This window comes from Lithobates pipiens, unplaced genomic scaffold (assembly GCF_037356315.1).
Source record: "Lithobates pipiens isolate NorthernLeopardFrog02 unplaced genomic scaffold, aLitPip1_a1.2 Scaffold_13, whole genome shotgun sequence".
In the NCBI taxonomy this organism is placed as follows: domain Eukaryota; kingdom Metazoa; phylum Chordata; class Amphibia; order Anura; family Ranidae; genus Lithobates; species Lithobates pipiens.
In genome coordinates, this window is record NW_027507718.1 from 127,471,251 (window position 1) to 127,479,941 (window position 8,691).

General features: G+C 44.2%; 1 long non-coding RNA gene across 1 annotated transcript; it reads left to right on the forward strand.

Moving 5' to 3' along the window:
* The first annotated feature begins 1,570 nt into the window (after window positions 1–1,570).
* On the forward strand, window positions 1,571–3,164 carry LOC143976034 (uncharacterized). Its single transcript, XR_013272463.1, has 4 exons — window positions 1,571–2,218; window positions 2,317–2,473; window positions 2,772–2,905; window positions 3,047–3,164. It is a non-coding gene; the product is annotated as an uncharacterized LOC143976034 (long non-coding RNA).
* Window positions 3,165–8,691: the final 5,527 nt, after the last annotated feature.

Genomic DNA, 8,691 nt, shown 5'->3' on the forward strand with positions numbered 1-8,691 from the left:
GCTTCTTGAAAAAATCTTCAGCAAACTCCGCTGGCCGATCACCCTCCTCCCCCTCCGGCAGACCTATGACACGGATATTGTTGCGTCTTGCTCTATTCTCCGCATCATCAGCCTTAGCGACAAGCAGTCGCACCGTGCGTTGCAGGTCCGCTATGTTGTTGGTATGGGTAGCCGTGAGGTCCTCAGCTGCAGAGATTCGCGATTCTGATTCAGTCAGCCTACCCCTGATCTTGTCTAGGTCATTCCTAATAAAAGTACATTCTTCTGCAAGGCGGTCAATGCGTACCAGCATAGAGGCTTTACTCTGCTCTATGGCAGCCAGTATCACCGCAGTACTGTCCTGGGAGGGAGAGGTAGGCAAAGCCGCCCCAGAGGGGGAACCGGACTCCATGGCTAATTCCGCAAGCAGCGACTGCACCCTCCCAATAAGAGAGGGATCTGGTTGAGCAGGCGGATCAGGAGCAGGACAGCGCAACACAGAAGAGCTCTTGGGCCGATGTTTAGGGCCCATGAAGGGGTGTGGGCCGCAGGCGCCCGTGAGCCTCCGCTCCTCACAGCTACAGTCCCCAGGTAGCAAGGCTCAGGCAGTGACTCAAAATGGCAGGGCCCAGGGAGCTGGATGGATGGATGCAATGTCCGTCAGCAAGGGAGGATAGCCAGGGCCCTCAGTCAATGCACCAGAACAGCCCCCCCCTGCAATGAGAAGCAGTGTCCAGCAAATAAAAGGAGCAGCCACCCAAAGCACAGGGGCCAGGCCGACCACAGCACACCCCCCCAGCCACTGGATGCAGGCTGCAAATTGATGCCCAGGCTACGTTAGGCCGGACCAGGCCGGGGCAGTCTTTTTAAGGCTCCACAGCTTCCCCACCAGCTCCTGCCAGGCCTGTGATGCAGGATTCGGCCCCCCACCGGCCGACAGCCGCCTCCGCCGCTCCGCTGGCCGATCGCGGCGCTCGTCCACCGGCCGGCCGGCCAGGAAAGTCCGGTCCGCGGCAGGCTTCACTAGGCCGCGCTAGGCCGCAGGCCCGAAAATCGCTCCAGCGGCCCGCGGAACAACGGGACAGCCCAGGGGGACAAGGGGGGCAGCGGATTAGTGAAGAGGAGCCCCTTACCTCTCCCACAGTCCCCGGATCAGCCCCGTTTGCTCCGCACAGGCCGGGAAGATGGCGTCCGGCACAAGGATGATGAACGGCCGTATCTCCGGCTCCACGGTCCCCCGTTCCACAAGAATCTCTCCGGACACCTTACGGCAGGTCAGTAGTCCCTCCGGGCAAGAGAAAACTCCTTTTGGGCCAAGGAATTAGGAGGATGGCAAAGGATTATTATGCGGATGGCCGGAGCTCCCCAGACACACGTCCGCTCTTCTTCACATCCGGACACGCCCCCTTTTTCCCCTTTTTGTTTATCTTTTTCCCCTTCCCTCTTTTCCTCCTACCCCCTCCCCAATTTATTTGGTTTTCTCTTTGTTTTCTATTTTTTTATTTTATTTTTATTTTCTTTATTTATATGTTTATGTTATATTTGAAAATATCTCTGTACATCAAAAAATGTCATTTCTAATTACTATTAACGATGTACAGGTAATATATACCGTTTAATGTCTCGCTTTGCTTGGCCCAAGGTGGGTTTCATGGTTTGCACACTTGGGGATCTCTGTTGCTCTCTATGAGTCCCACCCACATTGAGGAGCTTTGCTTTTTCCCTCCTTCCCTACACCGCATTCCTAAGCCATACTAGTTTGTGATTTGGGACTGGATCCTCTGTTTTTTATCTTCCCTTGCTCCAAGTATGCAAGGGCATATGGACACCCAAGGGCGCCGCTGGGTCATATCCCCAGGCGGCTCCCGATTTGAGGTGGAAGGGAGCATGTAATCCCCTCTAGGGTTAAAAGCCATGACAATCGTCGTTTCATCTGCCCTCTATGCAGGCTTGTGTTTTCCCGCCCCTTTAAGGGCGGAGAGCTAGCATAGCCCTATCTCCATCAGCATTTATCCAAATGAACCTCGTGTCAGCACTGAGGCATTATGGGGTTGGTAGTTCAAATGCCGACTCGGAAGGCTTTGCACATGCTCACTGCTTCCACCTATGGCTGTCCGCATCGAGCCGGTGACGTCAGACGCCGGCTCGATGGATGGGGGATACAAATAGGCAGCGCTGTCACTTCATCTGTAGTGCAGGTTCAGCACAGATACTACCGCCACGCTGACTCTTCCTTTTGGTAAATATACTTTTTTAGTTGAACTTCATACTGTTACAACACCGTTTCTCATCTTTCTATACTTATATCTATTCATCCTTCTTTTTATTTGCTTGTAGGTTCAGCAAGCCTGGCAGTGGCAGCATACCGCTGCACTCTGTAATTTATAAAACACCACAATGAATCAATTGATTCTTTCTTTGTAATCTGTTGCATTTGTATTGCACCAATACTATCATATGGAATTAATTCTTTCATCTTTGATTCTAACTGCAGGTAAAAATAATTTTTATTCCTTTTACTCTCTTTAACAGTATATTGGTAGTATACCCCCAGTAGCCACTTCTTACAACCCTTATACTAATTAGGCGTAATTAAAATCAATTGTTTCATTCCTTTGATAATGAGCATCTCATGGTCTACTATGGAGGCATGTTTTTCAGCCCCAATTCCCTCTTATAATTTAGGGATTGATATCATTTACCCTTTCTGTTACAAACTAACATTTTTTAATACCTGTGCTGGATTTGTAAACTTGGTACTTATCTCTGGATTTTGTTTTTGATCTTTGTAGCGCTTGTCTACCTCCATCTATGCCCTGCATGGGGCTGGGTTGTTTTTAGCATTTGATCCTGTCACCTAATTCTTGCCATCTATTTCACCATCTATTGGCTTGTGGGTTGCGATGCCGGGAATGATTATACCTGGGTAAGCATTGTACCTCCTTGGACTGAGCAAATTGAGACCAATTTCATACTTAATGTTCTGAAATTTATGTGTATCTAATTGTATGGCATAAATGTATTTTCTGTATTCTTAAACCTTTTTTTGTGTTTATGTTCATGTTAGTTGCATACTCCCCTGAAGAAGCAAAAACGCGAAACATGTCGGGAGGATACATGATCATTCTCAGCAACTAACATTTTCAGGATCCCCTATACTTTGTGTCATGTAATTTTTTGTATAAAAAGTGTATTTGCTATTATATTTTTGTTATTTTGGTTTTTCCAAAATAATTTTAACATATTTCCAACATTAAAGCTATGAATTCCTTTTTAAGAAATCTCTGTCTCTTTATATAGTGTACCGTAAAAAAATCCCCTGCCCCCCCCTTTTTCCTATTCTTGGATACAATATTTATAGAATTATTAGGGGATGAGGTACCTTTAACAGTAATGTGTCTCTGGGATAGTGTGGACCAACTTACTTCTATTTAAAATACATGTTTTTTTTTCATTTTTAGGTGATGTGGATGTTGTGGAAAAAGAAACTCAAGTGCAAATGCACAAGTACTCATCAGTGAGAATGTGGTGTGCAATCGGGATTTAGAGAAGGTTCAGCAAAATATCAATGATGTTCAAAAAAGACTGACCAACATCATTGATGTTTTGGCCAAAATCTAAAACCCTCCAAAAATGTAAATTTTGTTGTTATTGTTTTATCTTTTTTTTAAAGTTTTAAAGTAATTGCAAAGCCAAATTTTGAAGATGCACACAGTGGGGGTTATTTACTAAAGGAAAATCCACTTGGCACTGCATGTGCACTTGGAAGTAAAGTCGCTGTAGATCAAAGGGGGAGATGCAAGGAAAATAAAAACAGCTTTTTAGCTTTCACATGATTGGATGATAAAATCAGCAGAGCTTTCACTCATTTCAATGATATCAATGTACGCGTTTTGTGGGTGCAACCTCAAAACTAAAGTAGGTGAGAGGAAGGGGTTGCACACCCGAAACACTTCCACTGATCTCCCATAATGGGAGCTAGCACATATTGACTCACTGTGGCTTATTTCAAAAAAGCAAAACCATTTTGCCCTACAAGTGCACTTTCAAGTGGAATGTCCTTTCTGAAATAAAGCCCAGTGTGTCAATTTGTGCTAGCTCACAACATGGGGGATCAATGGACGTGTTTCTTCTCACCCACTTCAGTTTCGGGGAAGGGGTTGCACCCACAAAACATGTACATTGATATCCTATGATGGCAGATAGCACATGTTGACACACTGTGTGTTTTGTGGCTTTAGAAAAATAGATGTAGGGAAAAGACACATTTTAGGCATGGGATCATGAGGGAAATACAGATTTTGAGTCCCAGTTTGTGTGCATCTTCAAAGTTTTAAAAAACTTCAAGTTTTGATATATTAATGTCTCATATGGCCTTCACTTTATCAAAGTTGAACTTTGTACGTTCCTGAGTTGGGGATGTGTATGTTATGGTTTTAAACATGCCTGTTTAGCCACAAAAAAGGCTATATACTGTCAAACATACATGTTACACATCAAAGAGGTTAATTTGTTAAAACACCCTTTTATAATGCACATGTGAATGTGCTTGGAGTAAAATGTTTTATACTCAACAATGTGTGGCTTCTTCTTTCAATGCTCAATACCAGTTTTTAGTAAGTTGGTGTAGTTACTGTGACAATGGGGGTTATTTGCATTGAAAGTACACTTGTAGTGCAAAGTGGATTTGCCTTTAGTAAATAACCCCCACTGTGCTGTAAAATTTTCCAAAATCCGGCCATTTTAGGGACTCCAAGCAAATAATTCACGGAGTTGAAAAGCATAAATATTTTTATCATTAATACATTACATACATTAACAACAAAAACATTATGTGTGTCTAGCAGACCCGCAGCACAACATAATAGTTAGCTGAAGAAGAGCTTGTCACCTCATGTATCAAATAAGGTATGTTTGCGCTATTGAAGAAAATGGCCAAAAATAAAAGGCCATTGGAGAACCTAGGAGACTGATACGAAACACAAGCAGTAAATCAAATGAAATATATATTTTAAGCAGTTTCCAGATTCTCTGGTATATCAATTGCCCCCTACCTACAAAGTACTCCACATAGCTTTGCCGTATTTCGGGCGCTTTGGGGGCAAGCCAGCATGGCCAGTTTCAAGCACCATCATTATTTCTGCGGCTGAAAATTTGGCGTCAGTCGCAACTGAAGCCAGATAGTTGGCTGCATTCTTACGCAGAAAATTATGTAGAATTCAGCAGCTTAAAAGTATGTGGTTCAGTTTGTATTCAGCCATGTGTATGGCCGCTTGGAAAAGCCGGAACCCACTAGCCATTATGCCAAAGGCATTCTGGACCACTCTTCTGGCTCCAGCCGGTAGTTAAAAACCCTCTGCTCCGGGGTCAGGGTCCTCGTGGGGAACGACCTCATCAAATGCTCCCCCAATGCAAAGGCCTCATCCGCAACAAAAACAAACAGGCAGCCTGCCACGTTATCCACTGGATGTGCCAATCCCAAGCTGTCATCCTGGAGACGCCTGTAAAATTCTGTCTGGGCAATGACCATTCTTCCCAACGTCCAGATAGAGGAACTCATACGTCGCCGACACCACTGTCAACATCACAATACTACTGTACTCCTTGTAGTTGTAGTAGTATGACCCCGAGTTGGGGGGTGGGACGATCCAGATGTGCTTCCCATCTATCAGACCACTACAGTTGGGAAAGTCCCACTGCTCGTTGAATTGGGAGGACACAGTCTGCCATTCCTGTGGGTTGGAAGGAAACCGAGGAGTCAAACAAAAAAATAGTACTTTTGCACATAAGATTTCAAGCAGATTAGACACAAAAATTCTTGGCCAACATAAGTATAACCTTTATTGAAATGAGTATTTAAAGACAAAAGTATAAGGTCCACTTATCAGATTCCTCTGATGGCCCATTGTAAAAAAAATTAGGTTGGGGGGGAGATGTTTTGGACAGGTAACCATCTCCACTTCATTGAGAGCCGAATTCATAAATAATGTGTGTTACTTTGGCCAGCCCCTCCTTACTTACTCTATTGGCAGCCCACTGGACAGGTAAGAAGTGTCATAATCCAAAAAATATGAAGACACACTGTCCAATTTGAAGCACATTTTTACATTGTGCAATTACCTATCAAGATAATAGGAGAACAAAGTATTCAGGCAGGCACTTGCACTATACGCTTTGGTGAATTCTTTCATAAATATGAACACAAAAGAGGTATAGTGTGTATGGGTTTTGTAAAGTCAGCAGGTAGGGTATTGACAGTGGTTGGAGGAGTTCAAAACGAGTTTTGGCCCCCCAAAAAAAGCCTCTTGCACTGTGCCTAAATTTAAGGACAACAATAAAATTTGGACACATTTTAGGGGGTGTTTAGGGTAAGCACTACAATGGAGCTGACAAAATACATTGTTAAGTGACTAGGCTAGGTGTGTATGGGCCCAGGATAGCATGCAGGGGAGGTTAGTGACGGCAAATATGCATGAAGGACAAAAAAGGAGCATTAAAAGCTTACAGCATGCATGAAGATAAAGAGGATATTCACAGCATATTACAATCATGGTAATTATGGAATGATGAAATAAATACAATACATTAGCAAACATTAAATACATAGAATGTGATGTTAAAGGATAAAACTTACCTTAATATAGTCCTTCTACAGGACCTGAATTATAGCATAATAGGTCTCTGGAATAATGATTCCCAGAGCCTGGGGGAGATCCCAGTCCATTGATATCCTGGAGACTTCTCCCTGTCGCCAGATACCGCAAGGTGGCGACGAGCCTTTGCTCGGGATCGATGGCTTGCCGCATGCAGGTGTCCTGCTTGGTAATATGGGGTGACAGAAAAGCCAACAGAGGGTGAAAGATGGGGTGTCCGTCATCCGGAGATAGTTCTTGAAATCGTCAGGAGCTCCCGCAAAACAAAGGCATATGAGAGAATTGGTCACGATTAAGTAACCAATTCTTGGTCCATGAACTTCTCCTCCCCCTGTTCATGGACTGGACTTGGGTCAGAGCAAGAACTCCAACACCAAGCCAAACAAAAGCATGAACACTACGACAAGTACAGAACTGCAACATGGCTAGAAAATGGTTGGCTGCTCAAAACAAACTGACAGAATGCACTGAAAATCAGAAAGGACATGAGAACAACAAGCTGAAAATCAGAAACGAGCGGACAAGAACACACTGAAAAAAAGAAGCGAACTATAAATAGAACACTCTGAAAGACAGGAACGAACTGACAACACGCACTAAAGAACAGATATGAACCAACAAACACAAACTGAAAAGCAGAAACGAACTGAAAAGCACAAAGCTGAAAATCGCGAATCGTCTCTCACCAAACTTCTACTAACATGAGATAAACATGAGATTAGTAGAAGGAGCCCAAAGGGTGGTGCACTGGCTATTGAACTTCCTTTTTATCAGTTCGTCATACATCACCGTGTTACCACGTTTGGAATTGTTGGCCAACATTTGTGTGACCGTGTGTATGCAAGACAAGTTTGAGCCAACAACTATCGAACAAAAATCCACGGTTTTGTTGGCGGAAAGTCCAATCGTGTGTACAGGGCATAACTGTTTCTGTGGAGGACATCCTAGTGTTTAAAAACCCTGTGCCTAAAATGTTGAAAGCCCTTTCTTAGGCCTTGTTTTCCTTTGCAGGCCTTGCACTGCAACCTGCCATTGTGGCCATGTCCATGTGCAAGACGTTGGCTATCTGGTCCAAAGACATAGTTCTATACTGACAGATCCTTCTGTCATCCAACAACCGGCTTTCTTGCCTTTGGCACTGTTCTATTGTATTAACAGGCTAAGGGATATTTTTCCTGTGTAGCTTCAGTGCAATAAATGCCTCTTGTGTATGTCCTTTAATGGGGAATGCATCTTGGCGAACCCCTTGACAATTTGGTACCCTTTTCCCCAGAAAAAGAAGAACCTCCTTTTGGGAAACCCTCTTTTTTCAGGGCCTAAAAAGAGTTCCTTTCATTGCTCCCAGGCCTTGATCTCTATAGCAAAGCCTGAAACTCTGATTCTCAGAAAATCCTTGGTCCCCAAATCCTCCAGCTCCATGAAGAAGTTTTCCTCTCAATGGGGGTGTCCCCACTTATCAAAGTGGAGGGACAGCTGCTGGCCTTCTCAGCCATCTGTTCCTGAGACAGATCAGACTTTTGAGTCCAGAACCTTGGTTTCTACCGCCACCTTGCTTCATGTTGTCAAACATGCCAAAATCCCTGCAAAGATTTGCGGGCTTCCACACGCAGCTATTCTCTCAGGGGGTCATAACCTTTGTCCTGGACAGAGAGAGGTTCCAGGGTTTCTTCTCAAACCTGTTTACTGCCTCCTCCCAATTGCATATCCCCACTTTCCAAGCACATCGATTACTGTGTGCTTGCATCATTACCAATTAGTCGCGCTTTTTTTTTTTTTAAGTCCTTTTGTCTATCCAGTACACCTTGTGCCATCACAAGGCTGCAAATGTCAGTTCTTGCCTTGCTTTTCTCTAAGGGCATCCATGTAGTGGGATCTCTGATCAATCTGTTTATGAGAGAACAGTTGGCATAGGCTATGTCAGCTAGTGTCCAACAGACTGCCCAGAACCTGCAGAGATTTGGGTAGATCCTAAACCACCTCTTCACTTTGGAGTATCTGGGCCTGATACTGCATTCCAGATAGCAAGGATAACTTGCCACAAATTTGTGGCAGTGTTCAA